The 22,751-nt window shown below is 40.0% G+C and overlaps 2 long non-coding RNA genes across 3 annotated transcripts in view; both read left to right on the top strand.

Moving 5' to 3' along the window:
- Positions 1–7,537, top strand: part of LOC122881828 — a 44,552-nt gene extending 37,015 nt beyond the window's left edge. For both annotated transcript variants that reach the window (XR_006379240.1, XR_006379241.1), the window contains exon 4: positions 7,224–7,537. This is a non-coding gene — a long non-coding RNA (uncharacterized LOC122881828). The remainder of the gene's footprint in view (positions 1–7,223) is intronic.
- A 222-nt stretch (positions 7,538–7,759) lies between these two features.
- LOC122881829 lies at positions 7,760–21,321 on the top strand. Its single transcript, XR_006379242.1, has 3 exons — positions 7,760–10,303; positions 10,924–11,067; positions 19,003–21,321. It is a non-coding gene; the product is annotated as an uncharacterized LOC122881829 (long non-coding RNA).
- The last annotated feature ends 1,430 nt before the right edge of the window (positions 21,322–22,751 follow it).

The raw sequence follows: 22,751 nt of genomic DNA, 5'->3' as shown, positions 1-22,751 counted from the left end.
GGCATAATGATTCTCTCTGTCTTATTCTCCTGCAGTCATTCAGTCTTGATTCCTCTCTCACTCTCTCTCCCTTTCTTTTAACACACACTCACAACTACACACCACTCACCAAAGCTGCTCCAAAGCCAAATTTATTTTCAATGTCAATGAAAAACAGTGCCTTTTATTAATATTATCTTTTAAATTCTCTCAAGCTCAAACGTCCTGCAAAGCTGATAAAGACTGTTGACAGAGCTGCTGTTGTTGACAGTTGGTGAGCAGCATAGTCCTTGCTTTAATTCTGTGTAATGACAGTGGCAATATCACCACCAGAATGCTTACTGGTTGGTGTACATCCACTGAGGGTGGAGGGGCATGCTATATCACCAGGAGATAGGCCAGAATCGCAGCTGCTGCTGCCCAGATTGCATCAGCATAGAGCTGACTAAATCCTATCAGACAAGTCAGTGAAGGGAGAGGAGTCTGCCGTCGCAGTGCTGAAGGAAGGGAAAGTGAAAGCTAATGAACAGAAATCAGGTCACAATGGTGCAGACAATTTACAACAGATGTGTCGAAGAAAAGTCAGGGGAAAAGGTTACAGATAGGATGAAGGAGAGAGAAGGTACAAAGAGGTCACCCAGTTATTCATTGATGTTGCAAAAAGATAGTAGACCATTATCATTGGCAAACATTAATCGAATATTATCTTACTGTAACCCTTAATAATAATTTCAAACCTTATTGTGTACTCTTAGAATAAGTCTGACATCCTGCACAGGATTCAACATACAGGACTTGCTGGTCTATCGTGTAACATAGATAAGAGAACTAGCCAATCTCCTCAAAATGTCAATAAAGTGCATTCCAATTTGGGGGAGCAGGAATCACTGGTGAATTCCATTAATTTGAATCCTGTTTTTTTAATTATGGGTAATCAACTCAGCAGTTATCTCTGTCAGTGAGACAGGAGCAGAACCACCCCACTAACCTCAGCTGCCAGCACCTGCTCAGTGGGTGCTTTGAGTGTGCCGATTAAAACTGACCAGGTTAATGAATGGGATTGATCAATTATGCACTTATCTCCTTCACTAAAATCTCTGATGGACTTGAATACTAGTGAAAGCCTAATTTTGCTTTCTGCATCAAAAAAAATCAACAGTAAAAAGCATTACAATGTTGTGGAGAAATGTGTCTGTGCAGCAATCTTTTAGTGTATTTCATTTTATTTCAAAAACAATCAGCAGTATTGAGTTTAATGATACATAGTGTGTGTGGTTTTCTTTCATTTGATTAAGGCCCCTATACACTGTGAGATTGTGGACTGTCCCAGATGAAAGTTGACAATTGTCAGACGTGATGAACATGGTGAATTTTTGGTCATCAATCCAAAACAGTGCAAAACTGTCCTAAATTGCACCAATTTAGGGCTTTTGCGACCAAAGACTGACAGTCAAACCTTGTGAGAGTGTCAGAAATTTAGGACCAAATTCTCACAATGTAACTGCTGCTATGACCCACTTCTACAAACCAACCGACAGAGTACACTGGTCAACATGACATTGTAAGCACCATTTTTGAACAAATTGTTAGCATCATGGCAAAAGCTTGTTTTTATTTTGCTGAAGATGGATGATGCAAATTGATGCTGTTTTTTTTTTAAATTTACATTTTAGCCCTATGATTCACCAGGCATTCATTGCACAATCTGACATGCCTGAAAATTAATATCATACAGTCTGACACAGACTATGACCATGATTTTTTTAGACTCATCAAGCAGTGTGACATGCAGTGAACCTGCAAGATTCCTGATACTGCACCGTGAGTCCTTAAAGCCTATATCTTTTCTTGGTGTGTTAAAATGATCAGGTCTTGAGTTTTAAAGATTAGCTCAGTTGCAGAAAGTTTCCAAGTATTCACTTACAACTGTTTAGGGAAGTTTCACCAAATCTGAGGCTACCTGAACATGCCTTTGTGTTTCTGTCTGAGAGAGAAAGTGGGAGACAGAACAAGAGTACTGCTTAAGATGCAAAGCACTACACTGTGGCTTGTAACCCGCTCACAGGCGCATTCATTCACTTATTCATGTTAGCAGGTAGCAGATCTTCCAGCTGTTTGGTCATGTTATGTTCAACACATGCCAACATGTGTCACATGTAGGTAAGGAAAGTAACAGCTGCAGCAGTATAAACCTGACGTCGACATGTTAATGTCGCCACCTAGAAGCAAAGAAAGACATCTATGTTACTCTTTTTTTTCTCTTGTAACATGTTACCAAAAGTAATATAATTGTTAATAAATATTTCAATTAAAAATTGAACATAATTGCTCTCATCTCCAGTTGGTTTACACAAATATATAAAACATAATTCAGCTCTTTGCAATAAAACACCAAATGGTAGCTTCTGAAGCTTTCATGATTTGACTTTCATTCATCTGTCATTTATTTATTTTACATCCTAAACATCTATTAGCCAGGCTTTACATTAACCTTTTTCTTGCACTTGAGGGTCAAACAAGATCAAGTGATTGTCTGTTCTCTCCCACCAATAAACAGTTAATGTGAAAAAATTTATTGTTTATAGTCCAAATATTCAGTACCAGAGAGAGAGTTTAGTTAACCCACATTGCTAACTTTTGCTGTCTTGTTTGTCTTTTGGCCAAGTGCATGTGTGAAGCTGCTGGCACTGATATTGGCTGGGCCTGATTTCAGGTGCTTCGCATCAATGACACTGTGTGTCCTTGTTTGCTATTGCTATTGCTGCACTGCACCCACTGCTTTCTGGATCTCATTCTCAGCATGCTAATGCCACACTGACACCAATGCCTGCACTTCAACAATGTAGAAATTTGAATGTGTTTTGTTTTGCATCAAATAGTCACACTTTTTTCACCATCGCTGCAATACACCTACTGGTTCAGTAGTGTTTGTTCCAAAAATGTGCCTGTCACCTATTCCTGCATCTTATAAATGCAGAGATGTGAACTCATTCTGTGTAAACCACCATGAATTCAGAGTTAATCACCAAACATCTGGGAAGACACCCACATTAAAAAAATGATTTAAGGTGCTCACACACATTTGATCTAATAATTATACAATAAACCCTCTTACTATAACATCAGTTTGCATTTTTTCTTTGAAAAGTGAGATTATATGATCTTGATGCACATTTGAACCCCCAGCATGATTTTCATCACTGCTCAAAGCCAGCCAGACAGTAATGGTCTCAAATTAAAAAGGTTTAGCTTTATGTCTTCCTCTTTGTTCTGTTTTACTTTATTGGCAAATATTACTAAAGGAATCATATCCATCAAAAACAATTTTCACTTTATTAGTTAGTAGGGTTTTTTTGTCAAAATAAAAGTTTTTTTCTTACCAATCAGTGCACAATAAACCTCCCTCAGTACTGGCAAACTTCATATAATTGAAGGAAGGATGAATGGAAAAATGTACAGAGACATTCTTGATAAAAATCTGCTGTCATCTACCAGGATGATGAAGATGAAACGAGGGTGGACATTTCAGCAAGACAATGATCTCAAACACACAGCCAAGGAAACTCTCAAATGGTTTCAGAGAAAGAAAATATAGCTGCTAGAATGGCCCAGCCAATCACCTGACTTGAATCCAATTGAAAAACTATGGAAAGAACTAAAGATCAGAGTTCATAGAAGTTACCCACGGAACCTTCAAGATTTGAAGACTGTGTGGAAGAATGGGCCAAAATCACACTTCAGCAATGCATGCAACTCGTTTCTCCATACAGGAGGCGTCTTGAAGCAGTCATTACCAACAAAGGCTTTTGTACGAAGTATTAAATTAATTTCAATAAGTGTGTTCAATACTTTTCCCCTATGTCATTTAACATTAATATACATAATTTATGGACATCTATGGTTAGATTCCTTTGCATGTGTGGATTGCATGGGTTGTTACCAACATCTGGTAAAAATTTCATGTCAATAGCACCTTTAGAAATATATTTACTGAGAAAAATGGTGATGTGTTCAATACATATTTTACCTGCTGTACATGTATGCATTGTATGCTATTAATGGATGCATTAGAACCTTAATCTAAGGATTTCACCATTTCAGACATGGAAGTAAATGTCTACACTGTTCATACAGTTTAGGGCTGCAACTCCTGTCTGACAATTATTTTTGCGATTAATTGATTAAAGATTAATTGTTTTTGGCTATAAAATGTCGGAAAATAGTGAAAATGCCAATTATAAATTCCCAGTGCCTAAGGTGACAACTTCAAATTGCTTGTTTTGTCTGACCAACAGTCCAAAACCCAAAAGTATTCAGTTTAGAGCTGAAACGATTAGTTGACTAATCGATTAGTCAATTGACAGAAAATTATTCTGCAACTATTTTGATAATCGTTGATCATTTTAGACCTTTTTACAATCAAAAATGCCTAACACCCTATCCCTTCTCAAATGTAAAGATTTGCTGCTTTTCTTTGTGATATATGATAGTAAACTGAATATGTTTTGGTTTGATCTTAAGCAAGATCTTTAAAGCAAGAAATTTCACCTGAAGTTCTGGACTTTTTTCAATATTTTCTGGCATTCGATTAATCGGGAAAATTATCCGCAGATTAATCGATAATGAAAATAAACATTAGTTGCAGCCTCAATTCAGTTTGCTTTCATATATGACAAAGAAAAACATCAAATACTCACATTTGAGAAGCTGGAACCAACAAATGTCAGGGACGATTGTACTGCGCAACGAGTACTTTAACTAAGTACCTTAGTAAGGCTTACAATGCAGAACTTTTACTTCTAGTGGAGTGTTTTCAAAGTCGGTTATTAGTACTTTTGCTTCTGTAATGGACCTGAATACTTCTTCCACCTCTGGTTAGCACACCCAGAGCCTAACTGCACCTGTGTTACTGGCCAAGCCTCCCCCTTTAAGGAAGGTGGCCTTGTGGGTAACCTGTGTGTGTGATGGAGTCTAGCGGGGTTGTTGTGAAAGTGAGTCTCTCCCTGTGTGTTAGATTCAACTTTATTGTCATTACACATGAACAAGTACAAGGCATCGAAATGCAGTTTAGGTTTAACCAGAAGTGCAATAAGCAAGTGCAGGATACAAATGTGTGCATGTATAAATATGTGTCCATAAATGCAGGATAGAGTAGTATAATGAAAATATTTACAAGTGGTACTATGGACATTATATACAGATGGCATTACTATAAACAGAAGTATACTGATGGATATGTACAATAATGAATTGGACTGGGCAGAACAGCAGTGCAATGAATATAAAGTAGTGCAATTTATGGAAATAGTGCAGTAGATGAGTTATTGCAGTATTCAGTACATAGTACTGGAGTGCAAATGATGCAGTATAGGAGTGCAAATGATGCAGTATATGTATAAATAGATAATCCGGTAGTGCAAATGAACATGTGGTACATGTAGCAAAAACAATGTCAATATAGCAACATTTAAGGTAAGGTGTATGAGGGGACAGTGGAATCAGCGAGGGGCAGAGTTCAGTAGGCTCAGGGAAAAAGCTGTTTCTCAGTCTGCTGGTCCTTGTCTGGAGGCACCTGAGACGCCTGCCAGAAGGCAGGGGAGAAAACAGTCTCAGGGCGGGGTGAGAGGAGTCCTTAAGAATGCTGCGGGCTCAACGCAGACAGCGTTTCTTCTCGATGTCCTCAATGGTTGGAAGTGGAGTCCCTGTGATGTGCTGGGCAGTTTTCACCACCCGCTCCAGTGCCTTGCACTCTGCAGCAGAGCAGTTCCCATACCAGACTGTGACACAGTTGGTTAGGATGCTCTCTACTGTGCAGCGATAGAAGTTCACCAGGATAGCTGAGGACAGTTGGTTCTTCTTCAGTGTCCTCATGAAGAAGAGGCGCTGGTGAGCCTTCTTGACCAGGCAGGAGGTGTTGGTGGTCCAGGACAGGTTGTCCGAAATGTGGGTCCCCAGAAACTTGAAGCTGGAGACGTGCTCAACAGCCATCCTGTTAATGTGAAAGGGGTCACATGTGTGCCTCCTCTCTCCTTCCTGAAGTCCACGATGAGATCCTTTGTCTTGGAGGTATTAAGGAGCAAGTTTTTTCTTAGAAAAGGTTTCAGTCGTAGTCATCTGGACACTGTTTTCAGAATCAAGACGTTTCGGCTCCCATCCCAGTCATTCTCTATTGTGAAAAAATGGGACGGGAACTAGAAAGTTTAATCACATGCTAATCAGGTACTTAACAGTTATGAAGTAGATGCAGCCAGAAAACAATAGGCCTGATTACTGATTACGGGCCATCTTGGAAACTATTAGGTCAGTTTCAGGTGAAACTAGCTATTAACAGATACTCAGGCAGATTCCATTCCTGTGGGCAGGGCTTATGTAACACAGAGTAGCTTAAATTTCTAGTTCCCGTCCCATTTTTTCACAATTGCGAATGACTTCCGGATGGGAGCCGAAACGTCTTGATTCTGAAAACAGTGTCCAGATGATTACGAATGAAACCTTTTCTAAGATAGAACACTCCGGGACGAATGAGGGACTACACCGTCTTAAGGAGCAAGTTATTATCTAAGCACCATGTGGCCAGGTGCTGGACCTCCTCCCTGTAGGCAGTGTCATCATTGTTGCTGATGATACCAATCACCGTAGTATCGTTTGCAAACTTGATGATGGCATCAGATCCATGCGCAGGTCTGCAGTCGAGTGTGAAGAGGGAGTAGAGGAAGGGGCTCAGCACACAGCCCTGTGGTACACCAGTGTTGAATGTGATGGTGGAGGAGCAGTTGTGGCCTGACATAACAAGCTGAGGTCTGTTTGTCAAGAAGTCCATAATTCAATTGCAAATGGAGGTGTTAATGCCCAGGTTTCCAAGTTTGGTGATTGACTTGGAAGGGATGACAGTGTTGATGTCATAGTTAGCCACTATGCCCCCCTGATCCTTGTGTATTCCAGTGAATCTGCCCTTCCTTATGTCTCCTGGCTGTCCTCTGTCTGTTGTTGTATGTGTATATGTGTGTGTGTGTGGGTTCTGGTCTGGCTTCCTGATCTCCTGCCTGCGGCTGATCTCCGGCACACCTGATTCCCATCATCATCAGTCTCCACCGTTTATCTACCAGGCTCTTCCACTCTACCGACGCCAGATTGTCCCCGTACATGTTTACGCGCACCTCGTAACGGCCCCAACGTCAAGTAAGACAAGTGTAAAGTGTTCTTTGTTTCTGCCCTGTTAGTAACTCCGGTTCTCTCTGTCTCAGACTCACACTCTGCCAGTGATCACCGCCTCAGTCTGCCTTTGGATCCTCTGGACATCGGTACCACACCAACCGCCACGACGCCCTCGCCATCCGGCCAACCTTGCCTCCAGAACCAGCCGCCTACCCGAACTAAACGCCAGGCTTCACTGGTCCCCCACCTGGTCGGTCCAGCCCTTCCCACTACGCTCGCCAGCCCAGAACCAGCGCACCTCGTCTCAGACCCAGTCCGGTCGAGTCCTTGTGGCGGCCACAAACCACGCCGAATACTTCATACCCCTACAACTATCTGCACAATAAAGACTGTTTCAATCTTACCTCGCTCTGTCCCGTGTGTCCTGCATTTGGGTTCTAAAATCGGTCCCGCGACAGTTGAATGCAGAGCTGAAGTCAACAAACAGCATTCGTGCATAAGTGTTCTTAATGTCCAAGTGTGTGAGCACAGAGTGCAGTGCCATGGAGACTGCATCCTCTGTGCTCCTATTACTGCGGTAGGCAAACTGGTATGGGTCCAGTGTGGATGGGAGGAAGTCCTTTAGGTGTGCCAGTACCAGCCGCTCAAAGCACTTCATAACAATGGGTGTGGGTGCTACCGGTAGTCGTTCAGGCACGTTGGACTAGAGTGTTTCGGCACTGGCACAATGCAGATGGATTTCAAGCATGCTGGCACAGCTGCTTGAGGAAGGGACAGGTTCAAAATATCCGTAAAGACCCCAGCGAGCTGCTCTGCACATGCCTTGAGTACGCGACCGGGATGCCGTCTGGTCCAGCAGCCTTGCGCGCGTGTGTGAAAGTGTATAAGCTTAGGTTGCAGTGTAACACTTACTGAAAGGCTGTGGGTTGTTTGCTAGCACAGAAAATAAATAAAAAGTCCATGTTTATGTAACGCTACTACGGCATCTTCTACTCTTCACAGCAGAGTTGCTCCAGACTGTGAAAAGCTGGCTAGATTCATCGTACCCACAGCTTCCAGCTCCGCAGCTCTGAAACGTTGTGGGAGACCTCTGGTTTTAGGCTATTTTAATCGACTTAAGCCTGACTCGTCACAAGTATAAGAGGGATAGTCATAAAATATTCAGTGAGAAGAACAGGAGCGTAGTCGAATATGACTAATAAATCAATTATGCTTCTTGTGGAGAGCAGAACCAAGTGAACAGTCTTGTGATGGGCACCTGGGGATGTGATGTCATCACTCAATATCCAAGTCTGATGATGAACAGGGAGTTTTTCTCAGTGCCTCCTCTGTCGATTATCAAACGGGCTCACCTTGTCTTTTCTGTGACGCAAGATCGATACAAAAACAGCATGTGCATTTTGCAATAACCCTGCTCTCATTCAAATCAATATGCCACATGAGGGGTTTGGACTTAATTTCTGCATTAGCACCATGACAACCCTCAGTCTCTTGTGTTGTACATTGCTGCAATGACAAGGTTTTTCATATAACCCTCCCCATTTGTATAAATAATGTAGCATTGTGTGGCAGTACACATAATGATTTGTGCTTGTCTTCAGCACTTCTCTTACTGCACAGAGAGTCTGATGGAAAATCTCAGAGTAGGAGAAGAGAGCAAAATCAATAATCTATTCTATTTAATGGGCTGGAGTGTCACAGTAACGAGATAGGAGTGGATGAGTCGAATCGTCCATTGCCAAATCTTAACAGAAGGTTGCACACAGAGACTCTCTCTTTCCCTTCCCATCTTTCTGCCTCTCTGTCTCCTTCCTGTCATGTGCACAGTTACACATGTACACCCTCTCTCTCTCTGTCACACAAGTGAACACACACACACATACACAAATGCACAGAAACACACACACTCCTCTGTGCCCCAATTCATTTGTCATCTATAAATCTTTATTTATGATTAGCATCAATTCAGAGTATAATGTTAAGATTTCCTATTCTCTTAATCTTTGCTATGCTCATCATCCACTAAATATTTCAGTTTTGAGATACAGTATTAAATTTCACACATGCCACAGAAGCACCCTTGTAATGTTTAAAAAGGACTGGCAGCTTCTGTTTACCTTCTTTGTACAACTGATAGCAAAACACTGGCTGTTCTACTTATCACTGACTTGTATTGCCAAACTCATGCATAGGAAATTATTTGAAAGACTTTTGACTTTAAAGCCTGTTTTCTCCACGTTGTTCTCTCCTCTACCCATCGACGTTTCAGTATCGACTTCTAAATTAATCTCTGTGATTAAGCTATACAGGAAGGTGACGGTTTCATTCCTTGTATTACAAACAGAAGATTTAGTTGTGTTTCTCTGTCGCTCTGACTTGGCAGGCAATATTGGCAGTGCAATGATTTCATACTTGGCTGATGGAAATTGGAAATCATCCTCTGAAACAATGGTATTGTCTGCTGCCTTTTCTGAATACAGTCCGCTGTTGAACAGCGTGATATGAGTTTCAAACACCTTCTCCTCCCACACAAAGCCTGTTAGTAGTACTTGTGGACACCTTGACCTTTAGTAGATATTTCAGTCTTGTAACACGTGAATTACAGTGTGTTTCATGGAGCCACTGCTGGATGATATGAAGTCTCATTAGTAACTACTCCATGATTACCGAGAAGGGTTATTCGGCATATAGAGGATTCATTGGCACTTTTAACTCTGTTTACTTAACAATAAGATTGCAAAATCATAAGTGGTTACCAAGGAATAAATCCATAGCTATTTTATGAGTTTCTACAAAGTGTCATGGTTTGAGGGTTTATGTATTTATGTATTATGTGATTTCCTGTTTTATTTTGGTAAGAGTTCTCCCTCATGTGTTTTGTAGTTTTACTTCCTGCTTTTGATTGTTACCCTGCCCTGATCAGTTTCACCTGTTTCTCGTTGTCTCCCATCTCCTATGCTAGTTAAGTCTGTGTTCCTCCTTTGTTCTGTGCCAGTTCGTCTTCATCAGTTGTGTGTCAAGCAGTCCTTCTCTCCAGTGTTTCCTTGGATATTTACTGTGTACCTTGGACTTTTGCTCATTTTTGGACTTTTGGATTCCCTGCCTGCTCCCTACAGATTTATGTTTACCTGTTTTGACTGCCTTTTAAATTTGATCTCTGCCTGCCTCAGTAAGTCTGTAAGCTTTTTGTTTTCCCAATAAATCGTTGCACTGCTCCTGCTCTGCCAGTGTGTCTGCATTTGGATCCAATCCCCTGTGTTCTTGTGTTACCTGCTTGACGATACGTGACACAAAGTAGTTCTCGACTAACTCTCAAGGACTAGAAGTAGCAAGTAATAAGTATCTTGAGAACAGACTGCTAGATATATGTTAATGAACCAGTGTCTAATTATTCCTTTCTAGATATGCATCTGCAGACTGATCACTTTCCTAAAGAAACATAATAATTTATAGAACACTGTTCACAAACACATTATAACACAGCAGGGCTCCAGACTAACTTTTTACATTGGTGGCACTGGTGCGCCTAACTTTTTCGTTTAGGTGCACCAGCACATCATTTAGCTGCACCCAATAATACATTTTAAGCATTACCTTTTTTGTCAGTTCCCATACACATTGGTCATTTCTTAACACGTGTAAATAATTGTAAATAGGAATAAAGGTGTAGCTAAATGTTTTAATGGACTTAAATTTAGTTAAAGCTAGCGCTTCTTTGGCTATATTATGAACAGTGTTCAATTTTATTATCATTTCTGACTCTTCACTGCTTCGGTTTGCTGCTGCCAGGCACTGAAATGCTGCGGGGAGGGGGGCTACTCTGCCGGCCACGCACCTGCAGGACGTGTTTCTTGGAGACAGAACAGAGCACTGTTCCAGTGATGCGTGGATCGCAGTTATATCCATGGGGCCTGCTGATAATCCGTGGATCAGGTGGGCTGGGTCATAAAAATGAACATTCTCAGGGCAGGTATTATACCATGGCCAAACGGCCAGTGCCGTGGATGCCCCGGAGTGTGGCCGCTATGCCCCTTCTAAAATTAACTACCCACACAGCCAGTTTGGCATGCCCTGCTTTGAACTGGCCATTGTGCCCTTTAAAAGAAAGTTGTGGATTTCCTCATTTAAAACTACATGCGAAGCAGCAAATAAACAAACTCACTTCCCAGTGTCTCCGTCATCATGCTGGTCACAAACAATTGCGCAAGATTTCTCCTACTCTCGCAAATATATATTTGTAACGTAAACATTAACAGCTAACCCGTTATGTGATAAACGCAAGCAGCTAAACGCTGTACCGTGTAAATATTTATTAGGGCTGTCCTGAATACCATTTTTTGGAGATTCAAAGCTTCAGGGGCTGGGGGTATAACTGTCAAGATTCATAGACAAAACAACAGTCTTTTATAGTCCCGTTATTAGCTTAAGCTTTTGGCATTTTACACTGCATAAATTATCCTAGCCGCTGGTGGAAGTTACCTCTACTCATATCTTAACAAATTATATATTATCTATACATTTTCTTACTCACCATTGGTTTTACACCATGGTTGAATTTCAGCGTTTTGTAACATAAAGACTTGTCAACTTGAGTTGACGTTCACTTCACCTGACTCTTCTCTGCTCTACTCCATGTTGCCCCTCCAAGCAGTCGAATGAGGGGAAACACTGTGTTGCTGTCATCCTCTAGTGCTCTAAAATGCCGTTTAATGATAATAATGTTGGATTACTATTTCTTATTAAATGGGCGAATTTGGGATTTTTGGGGTAATGCATACATAATTTGAAAAAATGCATTTGCATACTGATTTGGACTTTGATTGCAATGGCAACAGTAGAATCTTCGAAGCATTCTGGTCAGCCCTAGTTGTAATACATGTGTTTTAAAGTTTATAGGATATTGCTGTATAGTGTTAGCTAACTATGAACATACATAGAGGTTATAACTTGTTGTAAGATCTGACTTGTTACTACTTAGCGCGATGCCACGAAAGAGCTCAAAAAGTGTGAAATGGAAAGGGAACGAGACAAAATTGCAAGTAAATATCGTAAACTCGAAACCTTTTTCACTAGGTAAGTTGAGCCCAATCTGTATACAGCATTCAGTAATATTTAAGTTTATTTAAGTTATATTATCAATAAAATATACATTGAAAAATAAATACATAAAATATTAAACTCATTATTAAAATATTATTAAAATGATTCATAAATAAATTAAAGTATTGGGACATTAATTAATTAATTCAACAATAAATATATTTGCAGGGCCTCTAAAAATCTGAGACACACTGATCAAGGTACCCCAAAAGTGGCCAGGGTCAGTCAGAGTCCCACATTTTTAAGGCAGCAGGGGAAATAAATGTTTAAGTTTAACGAGTTTACAGTGTTTTACAGTGTAGGAGTGCATCATGACTTCATTATTACTTCCTTGTTTTTTGTCCTCTCAATTAGTGTCATCCTACCGGATAGCAATACTGGATTTTTTAGGCTTATACTGATATTTGAGAGCTAAAAAATTGTCTTATGACGTATCAGTCAGTATTTGTTTTTATAACCGCATAACATATTCAAACATTTTTATAAGGATCCCTTAATTTTGTTATTTAAGAATTGTCACCGAGATACTGAGTATCATTTTGCTCTCTGGTGGACAAACTATGTAATGGCGACAGCGTTTCTATCTTACCTCAAACATACTGCTGACATTTCTGTACTGCAATTTCGTGTTGCTTATCGGCTAGCATATGTGCTAATACCAATATATCTGTGATAAGATATAATTGACCAAATTTATACGCTCTACATCCTTCTGTACTCAACTGGCAAATAGGACCTGAGTTTTTACTGAGAACCATTAATTCATGAATGTCACAAGCCAGAGACAGCAGACTCACAAATATATCTTCATATTCAGACCACATTTATATTAATATTCACATCCATATGTCATATTCACATCCATATTTCAACCGGAGACTTCTTGGTATGAATGAAGGAGGGAGGATGAGAGGATGGATGTATGTGCAGAAAGTTGGGTAAAGGAGTGGATGAAGAAGAGAGAAGAGGCATGTATGATGGAGAGGGAAGAGGTTGAGAAAGCTGAGACAAACAGAAGGTGAGTTTAATTTTGACAGGTAACTTGGTGCGCAGATTATAACATAATAATTCCAAACAAAAACATCCAGTATCTTAATAATTCAAAACTCAGTGTGTGAACAAATTTACACAGTGCCGAATCCAAAATGGTTCAGTTTCCCTGTTGTGATCACACACACCCCCACCCGACACTCACACCCATTTAAATACCATAATCACATAAACTAAGCTATAGTGTATTTGGCTTCAACAGGGTCTTTCAAGTTTTTATACTTATATAGGCTTCAAATGTAATGTGATGCAACAAATCCCAAGCCTTGAAATCATTCAGTCCAAAGTTCTGCTACATCACAGAAGCCTATACTTTGATTTAAAGTGATACAGTACTCCACCGAAGATCTAAATGTTGGTAGTTTCCTCCTGCAGAGAACTGCAGTTAAAGGCAGAAGGTATCAACACATCCCTGGAAACTTCTCAAAACTCCCCTGCAGTGCAAGTCACTTTTCTACTGTGCTGAAATAAATCTGAGATAACGTGGCATGGTTAACTGTGGGAATCGTACAGTTGTAAATTCATGGTATGGTACGTACCTCGGTTTTGGGGTCACGGTTTGGTGCATTTGAGCATCGGGGGAAAACAAAAATGCAAAAGATGACATTATCGTAATATATTTTGAAAAATGTAAACATTAACATTGTTTACATTAACATTATAATGTAAAATTACACCACTTAAACATTGGCATATGGTCATAAACAAGTCTCAGAAATGTTCAGTTGTTATTACAAAGACTCCAACCTGCAAATGTAAAAGTAAAAATGACAAAAATTCCCATGAATACACATGCAGCATCTTTATAATTAACTTAAATTGACCTGGAATGGACATCCATTTATCTATTGTGATGCTGACTGCTGTGGATAATTCCTGGACGACTGCAGCTTGTATTTCTTAACAGGACAGACACAACAGTCTGACTGACTGTTGCACAACTGAAGAAACATTATGGCAGGGTTCAAACCCTGTGATAGGCAAATGTGTATGATGCCATCGCTAGCAGTTTAGCTTGTTTGATTGTTTGTGTTTCTAGAGACATAAAGTCAACCAACTTCAGTTCAACAGGTCGGCACACAGTTTTCATCTGTTCCACTCTTTGTTCACTGTAACATACTGGGAAACTATAATGCTTCCAAATGATAGAAATCAAAAATGACATTGGAGCCCCCTCCAGCTTAGAATTCTAATTTGTGTGCGCCTTATGTGCTATACATCCAAGGCCAAATCCAACTAGCATGGTCTTGCTATCAGACGACAACGGTCCCACTGCCAAATAGGGGTGTGGTATGCGACTTCTTTGGTTCGGTACACCCTGTGGTGTAACCTGGTTAACCAGGTTAATAAAGCTCATGTAGTGTTAGCCCTACACTACATGGAACGAATTTCGGTAGTTGAATATAAATCGAATAGTAAAAAAATTCATATTAATCGAATTCTGAAATTACTTTTTAAATGTGTATTTGTTTTGTTTTTTATATAAATGTGTTGGCTAATGTTGTGAATCCTGCCCTTCTTGCCTTGGCCTACCCGCATGTGAAAACGAAATACTTTTGTCACCTATGAACAGTAAAGTTTTCTAAATCACAGTCTCACTATTAGAAATGGCAGAAAGCAATGCACCCATGGAGATCACCACTCCTGACCATTGAAGAAGCCATGTGTGAAAAGTTTTTGGATTTCCGTCAACAAATGGAAAAATAACAAATGAAGATATAGTAATCTGCATGATATGCAAGGTCCAAATGAAATATCACTCGACAACGCTTGGAAACACTAGGCTACACCCTGGCAAGCTAGGTGATCTATCGTCCGAGGAACCACAGCTAAAGCAGGCAAGAATTACCTCCTTTTTTTTGCCTCCCTCCTCCTCATCACAGGGCTTATTGAGTTTGAAAATGTTCATTAAATTTGACAGGTTAACATTATTCATTTTGTGCCTAAGCTTAATAACTTAGCAAGAAAGCTATCAGCTGTTGGTAATTCCAAATGTTTATTGTTATATTGGCATGCTCTCTAGTGGATAGAATGTATAACAACCACAAACTGATATTGGCATTAGCAGTGCTTAAGCCTGTGCCTGCCCTGCGTAAATGAGTGCAACCTGTAGTTGTTCAGGAAGTATCAACAGCAGGTCAGAGTCTTACGATGGAGCATTACTGACATTTGTGTTGTTTATTTTTTCTTATTGACAAAATGCCAGTATTTGAGTTCCTGAACTGTCAGTAAGAATTATGGCCAATGAGCCACTGTTGAATGTTGACTTTTTTCAAAATAAATGACAAAAATGTTATTTTCTACATTCTACATATCTATTTTTGTTTTGCTTGCTCTACTAAAAACTGTGACCCCAAAACCAAGATACATACGAAACCGTGAATTGTGTGTATCGTTACACCCCTACTGCCAAAACTGTCCGGTTGAGAGTTTAGAATTTTTTTTAGTAATTATTTTGTTCATGAGCCGCACCGAACCGAATGTTCGGTACCAAACAGTTGGGGACAAATACATGTCCCATTACACCCCTAGAGAATAGATTTGTGTTTCGTGTGGCATTACACTGTAATATGAAATGAGCATTCTTGATTATGTTAACCCATGATAATTCCCAACTCGTATATGACAAAGCCATCATAGTTTTGACTAGACCTGTATCACACTGCTATTTGCTTAAAAACTGAGTAACAGTATGAGTTCTGGGAAAAAAGGAAACTTCCTCACTTCTCTCATTGTCCACATTCTTGACGGAAACCTCTGTAGATGCTGGTACCAGTTTCCCCTGTAAACAGTGGTAGACATAAGGATGAAAATCTGAAATATCTGATGCCGGTGATGTAACAAAGATGTAACAAATATGCCAGGTGGAGTGCCTTCCCTTGATAAAACCTTTTAACATAGGTTTTGGGAGTTGAAATAATACTATCTTTAACTGAAGTCACAACTTGAGTATGTTGACATTATAGATTTATGTCAAGGGAATTATGTCTGGTATCAAATTATGAGGTGCTTTCCCAAATACATCCAGTTAAAGAATCAAACTGGCACAAATAGTCAGTTCTATATCAAAAAACTACTTTTGGAAACAGTCACACGCAGACCATACCGGTTTCTGCTCTGCTGTCCAGCTCTGTAGACAGTGGATAGTACAGTTTGGTGAGAATCTGTGCTGATTGGCAGCTTATATTTATTTGGATTTCTATAACTTGCCATCATGAGGTCTCTGGGCTCTCGCCCGTGGAGTGTTCAGGACGAGGAGGTAGAGCAGCTCCAAGGGCACCTTGGCTCTGTGCCACACTGCACCACTTAACTTCTGAAACTGCACAGGCAAGCGCATAAGCCCACACACACACAAACACTATTTTAACGAAAGTTTAGGAAGCAAGTATTTTTATTCCTGAGGAAAATAGAATATTGATATTTGCAATAGTGTTACAGCATGCCCTATTTAACTTTTGGAGGGAAAAGTGAGTGACATGAGTGTCTTGAAGCCTAGCTATCAGGCTGTCAAAAGGCAGAGGGCAGAGCAGCTGCAGACACCTCCAGCTGTCTGGAAGCTTGGAGCGGCCAAAGGCTGAGGACACAAATGCTCGGCACAGTACAGAGGAAATCAGCACATTTCATCAGAAAGAAGGCAGCAGCTGAATGGCCTCTGATATAAAAGCTGTTATTGAGTCATCAGTGATTTTCAAGAACTGATGGCAATGGTGCATACTGATTGCATGCATTCACTATTTACATCTCATTTCCTGCTCTTTATTTCCAACAAAAAGTAATATTTCCAAGATTTAGATTTTTGAAAAGCTAGATTTATATGCTAAATGCAGCCATCTAAGTCACTAAGTGGGGCTGCAGGAGAGGAGAGCATTCCATCCTTTGATTAAGAAGTTGCAGATCTGCAATATTTCCACTGTTATTATTGTATTCATTGTGACTACTACTAGTAGTATGTTCTCTAACCCATCATCAAATGTTTGAGAAGATCAATTCTGCATTTACTTTATGTATAGGTCGTTTAGTCTATGAAATGCACAAAAAGTGAAAAATCAAGTTCTAAGAGCCCAAGGTGACATTTTGAGGTGATGTCTTGTTTTGTCAGTGCAACAGTCCAGTAGCCAAAGATATTCTGTTTAAAATGATACAAAACAGAAAAAAGAAGCAAATCCTCACATTTGAGAAGCTCGAACCAAAAAATCTTTGGCTTTTTTGCTTGATAAAAACAATCGATTATCAAAATAGTTTGTAATTAATTGTGTTTTGATTTAACTGTGGTTGGAATGTAGATTTTGTATACTGCCCTGAATTTATATCTACCAACCAATGAAAATAGAAATAATAAATACCATCCAGCCCACCCAGAAAAATAAATACAAAAATCATCAGAAAATAAGTCATCCTGCTAATTTGGACCAATCCAAGGAGTATGAAAAATATATAAATAATATAGAAATATCATCCTCAAAGAATGCCTCATCAAAGTCTGTGTATCTTTCAGTCACAAGGAAGAGACTGATTTGAAATAGGCCTTTCTATGTTGGTAGAAAGAATTTCTTCTGAGAAAAATTGAAGGGAGGGAGCCATGAAAGCACATCCACCACCATCACTCCCTTATCTTATGCCTTCTGTTCGACTTCACACAAAACTAACTGGGGAGCAATGAAGGGCATCCTCACACAAGTATGACACTTTATTTAATTAAAATGGTCAAATATTTTAACTGGGACATTTAATGCGGATTTTGAAGAAAGCTTTAATTAAATATACTCTTACAATCTTTATTAAATATGTGGAGTTTTAATAATTTGTCTCAGATACATTTTACGCCAGAGCTTCAACACAATGTGAAAACTCAGCCGCAACCTAAATTTATTTAAATTATTACAGACAGTAATAATAAACTATTTTCAGTTTTTAACCTAGTTATGCTGTTGCTGTAATTTCTAAATGCAGGTTTAATTCTGTTGTTGACTGGGGGAAAGGAGAGTAATGGTGATGGTTAATGGTTAATTTCAACCTCAGTTAAGGAATGACTCCATGCCACAGTTGCTCAGTTGTAGTCAGCTCATAGTACATTCGATTCATGATAGTACGTTGACCTCAACAGAGCCTTTTTTTATATTTAAACTAGCCTAGTTTTGAATTTCATAGCACACTTAAAAAAGGACATGACAGAATTAACACTATATTTGTTGTTAAAGTTCTCTCACTTTTGCACCACATATCTCAGTGAAATGTGGAGCAAAACTGATTTGTGTACCTATAGAGCCAGGGGCGGGCACTGTTCAGAGATCACAGAACCATTTTGGCCAATCAAAGGAGCTCGTTGGGCGCCTGTCATTTTTCTAACCTAGTTTAGATTAAATCACGCCCATTTCCGTATAGCTTGGAAAATAGCGACATGGGGCACTGAATTTGATGAATTTACTGTTTATCAGAGTGTTGAGTAATGGGAATTCTGAAGGACTATAAGTTAACAGTTTGAGTCAAACCGGACCGTTGTGGTTAAGAGGGAGCTGAGCTGGAAGGCAAAGCTCTCAGTTTACCAGTCGATCTACAGTATGTTCCAACGCTCATCTGGTCAGGATGCCTCCAGGATGCCGCCCGGCCCCAGATAAGCGGCAGATAATGGATGGATGGATTACTGTCACTGAAACTTTATAATACTCTTTGTCCCTCCACCTTCTCTAATTATTCTTTTGTCTGTTTGTCTGCTTGCAGGTGAAGACTGCATAAGGAACTGGATGGCAGGAACATAAGGACGGCATAAGGTCCTCCTCTCAAGGACTTCCCATATCAAAGGGCCATGGAAATCTTCTACAAGAAGCTCAGAAGAGTATAATGCTCCAACAAATCCTGCAAGCATTGTCACTAAATAATAATAATAATTATTATAATAATAAATACATACATATATTTAAAACATTGTCTGCATTTTCCCAGTACTATATTACTTGAAAAGGTCATGGAAAATGACTGTATTTAATACAAACTCCCCACAGGAAACACTGGGAATGCAATCTGTGATATATGATTAACAGGGATATTACAGGTGTTTACATAACCATTTATGTTGATGGAAAAAATAGTAGACATAATGTATAACAATGTGTATAAACAATGTTGCCAACCCTTAGACATTAAAGAAACTGAAAGGAGACCACTGAGTAACAGAGGTGTTTCTGATACATTTTGAAGAAATATTTGGAAGATCGTAGATGGATAAATGCTGTAATTTATTTTAATATTTAAAGACACCAGTAGCAATCAGAATAATTTAGATGTACAATAGTTTCTGTAGTGTTGTTATTACTCTCTTTAATTAATTTATTTTCATCACATAACCGTCTGGCTCTGTATCTATGTAGTTTTTAACAGAAGAATTATAGTAAAGCGCTGGGCATGTGTGGGAATAGCCATAAGCCCCCAGCTGAGCACTGCTGTGGTGGAGTTTTCCACAGAGAACGAGAGGGTCACCTCTATGCTACAGCATGTTGCAGGAAGGAAGGCTGTGACTGTTTGTGCCTATGGGCTTAACAGCAATTTGGAGTATCCCCTGTCCTTGGACTCTCTTGGTGGGGTTGTGGAGAAGGCACTGCCTGAGGACTTAATGTTTGGATGCTGGGGAACTCAAGGCATGTCTTGGACACTCAGGTAAAGAAAGAACCGAACTGTTAACTGATCATGACCATGTGGTGACTTGGATCATGTAGCAGGGGGAAGCTGCCGGAAAGAACCCAAACATGCAGTGAATCTCTGAAAGAGACCACACTGGGGGACGCTACATGGAATTGGAGTGGGCCATGTTCAAAGCCAGATGCAGGTGCTCTGAGTTTCGGTCATAGGGTGGTCGGTGCCTGTTGTGACGCAACCCAAGAATCCACTGGTGAAGGAAGCTGTAAAGAAGAAGGAGGCTTTTCAAGCATGGTTGGCCCAGGCCCACTGAATCTACAGTGCAGTACTGAGAGACCAGAAGTGCTACAGCTTCTGTGGTCATAGGGCCAAAAATACAGTGTGGGAAGGATCAGTCGGCCTCAAAGAGTTTCTGGCAAACCATAGAGCCTTGCCCTTACTGTTTTCATCAGGGGAGGTGAAATTATGTTGGGCAGTGGAAGAAACACTTTATGAGCTCCTGAACATGAGAAACACATCCTCTGTGAAAGAGACAGAATCAGAAGACTTGGGGGAGGCCTTGCCACAAGTAAGCTGAAAGCTTGTGCAGTGTCCTGTTGGTGACCTCAGAATCATATCTTTGCTTTCTGCTTATTAGCAGAAAGCCTGCACTTGGTCGGTTTCCAGCTCCACTTCTGAGTCTGAGGCCATAGCACTTGCCAGAAAACGGTGAATTGCCTTCAGGTAGAGAGCGGGTAACTGCTCCCAGTGAAGGAGTAGCCTGAGGTCTGCTTGTTGCATTGTCTACAGTGATACAGACTTTGTACCAGACTAGTAAAGAGGGTGCTCATTCTGATGGTGAAGCTTTTGAATTACCAGTCGATCTACATTCCAACCCTCACCTGTGGTCACAAGCTCTCGGTACAGACCAAAAAATTGAGATTGAAGATGCAGTACGAGCTGCCAAAATATGTTTCCTTTGCAAGGTGTCCAACCGTGCCCTTAAGGATGGAGAGGAGCGTGTACATCCAGAATAAGCTTCCACTGCTTGTTTGCTTCTTCATTGAAAAGAGTAAGTTAAGGTGTTCTGATCTGATCGCGATGCATCCTGGTCACATTCTTGTGGAGGGGCCAGTCCAACTGGGAGGAGATCCTAGGGCAGATCCACAACAAGCTGGTGGAATTACCTATCCCACCTGGTCTGGAAAAGCGTTGGGATCCCCCAGGAGGAGCTGAAGGACGTGCCTCAGCAGAAGGGCATCTTGGCTGCCTGTTGCTACTGTGATTTAACCCAGATAAATGGAGGAAAATGGATGGCAATTAAACATCATGTTATAAAGCATTTGTTAATTGTTTATACACATTCTATACAAATTTTACAGATGACTTTAAAATTGTGCTAAATGTGTTATCAAGTGCTGTTTTACACACCAGTTATGATGTTTTCCTCAGAGGAAGTTGTTTTCAAATGCAAGAATAAACACTTCTATACATATGTCTCTACATATTAAGTCAAGTCTTTTATATGTGCTCGCAACTACATTATAAGGTGATACAAAGCATTTATACATTCTTTACATACTGCTATAAATGCTAAACTAAAATGTTACCAATTGTAATCCTCCTTCATGAGCAAATCAAATTTGTTTCTAGCATCTGTGACGGAGCATCTGCTGTTTACCAAGGACACAATTAGCAGTCCATCAATCAACTCTCTCTCTTGTAGCTAACTCAGATCATGCTCTGCCAAAAAGCATGGGCATTAACAAGCAACTGTTGGCCATGTCCTGGGCCAAGCTGTGCTTTGGCTTTAAAGTGAGGGAAATTTAATATTCTGAAATGATATTAATGGTTTTTGTCTGAAATTGTCTATCAGGACATACAACCAAATTATCTGTGTTGCCTACAATCTGTTTTCCTAAAGAGAGATACTACTAAACGGCAGCATTCATGTTAATATTGTGCTCGGTTGGTGAACATGCTACACCACCTTCTGCTGTCAAAACCAGTTTTCAGAAAAACAAAGGATGGATTCAAATAGATAGAAAACTGATTTGTGACATGGTGATTGTGACCTTAACAAGTAGTGATTTTTTTAGATGTTCAGAGCTTTGCTCCTCTTTAATAACTCACAGCACTGCTCTTAAGCATACTACAAATCTAGACAAACAGTGAACCTGAAAAATGTCAGCGCTGCAGTCAGTGGTGTTGCCTAAAGTCGTAAATCAATAACACAGTTACTCAGTTCTGGTTCCCTGTGTTCTTGGTTTAGGACAAAGTTGATCACAAATACTATTCAAGAATCCCAAGCCATGGAAATAAACATTTATTTTCATACCTGCTTGAGCCTTTTCAGGAAGTGGCTCAAGTGTCCCAAAATACCATGTGTGGAAGGCAATAGAACAGCATGCACTGCACAGGTTGCCAGTTCATAACAGGACTAATACAAACAGACAGTACTTTAAAAAGGGCAATTTAGTCTCCAATCTACCTGACCTGCACGTTTTGGAATATGGAAGGACACTGGACACAATAAATAAAGATAAAGGTATGCAAGAAATACCGCTCATTACTGTATGTATGTTTACATTTTGATTGTGAGCCCTCCATATGATTGATTTATACTGTTAACAGTATGATTTGTAAATCATTTAGAATTCAGTATGTGTTATATACTGTAGAGTGTCAGAGAATCTTACTGCAGGCGTAGTAGCTGAGACATCAGACATAAAATAAGACAGAGGGCAGTCAAAACATAGAGTAAACTAATGGTTGAGGAAATCCATTTTAGCCTGTCAGCAACCCTGCACTACTCAGAAGTTTGACTGCTGCTGTGAACTGTGCTTGCTGCTGCGAAC

The sequence above is a fragment of the Siniperca chuatsi genome, linkage group LG9, assembly GCF_020085105.1.
Source record: "Siniperca chuatsi isolate FFG_IHB_CAS linkage group LG9, ASM2008510v1, whole genome shotgun sequence".
Classification (NCBI taxonomy): Eukaryota; Metazoa; Chordata; class Actinopteri; order Centrarchiformes; family Sinipercidae; genus Siniperca; species Siniperca chuatsi.
Note: the sequence above shows the minus strand (reverse complement) of the source record. Positions and strands in the feature narration are given on the sequence as shown.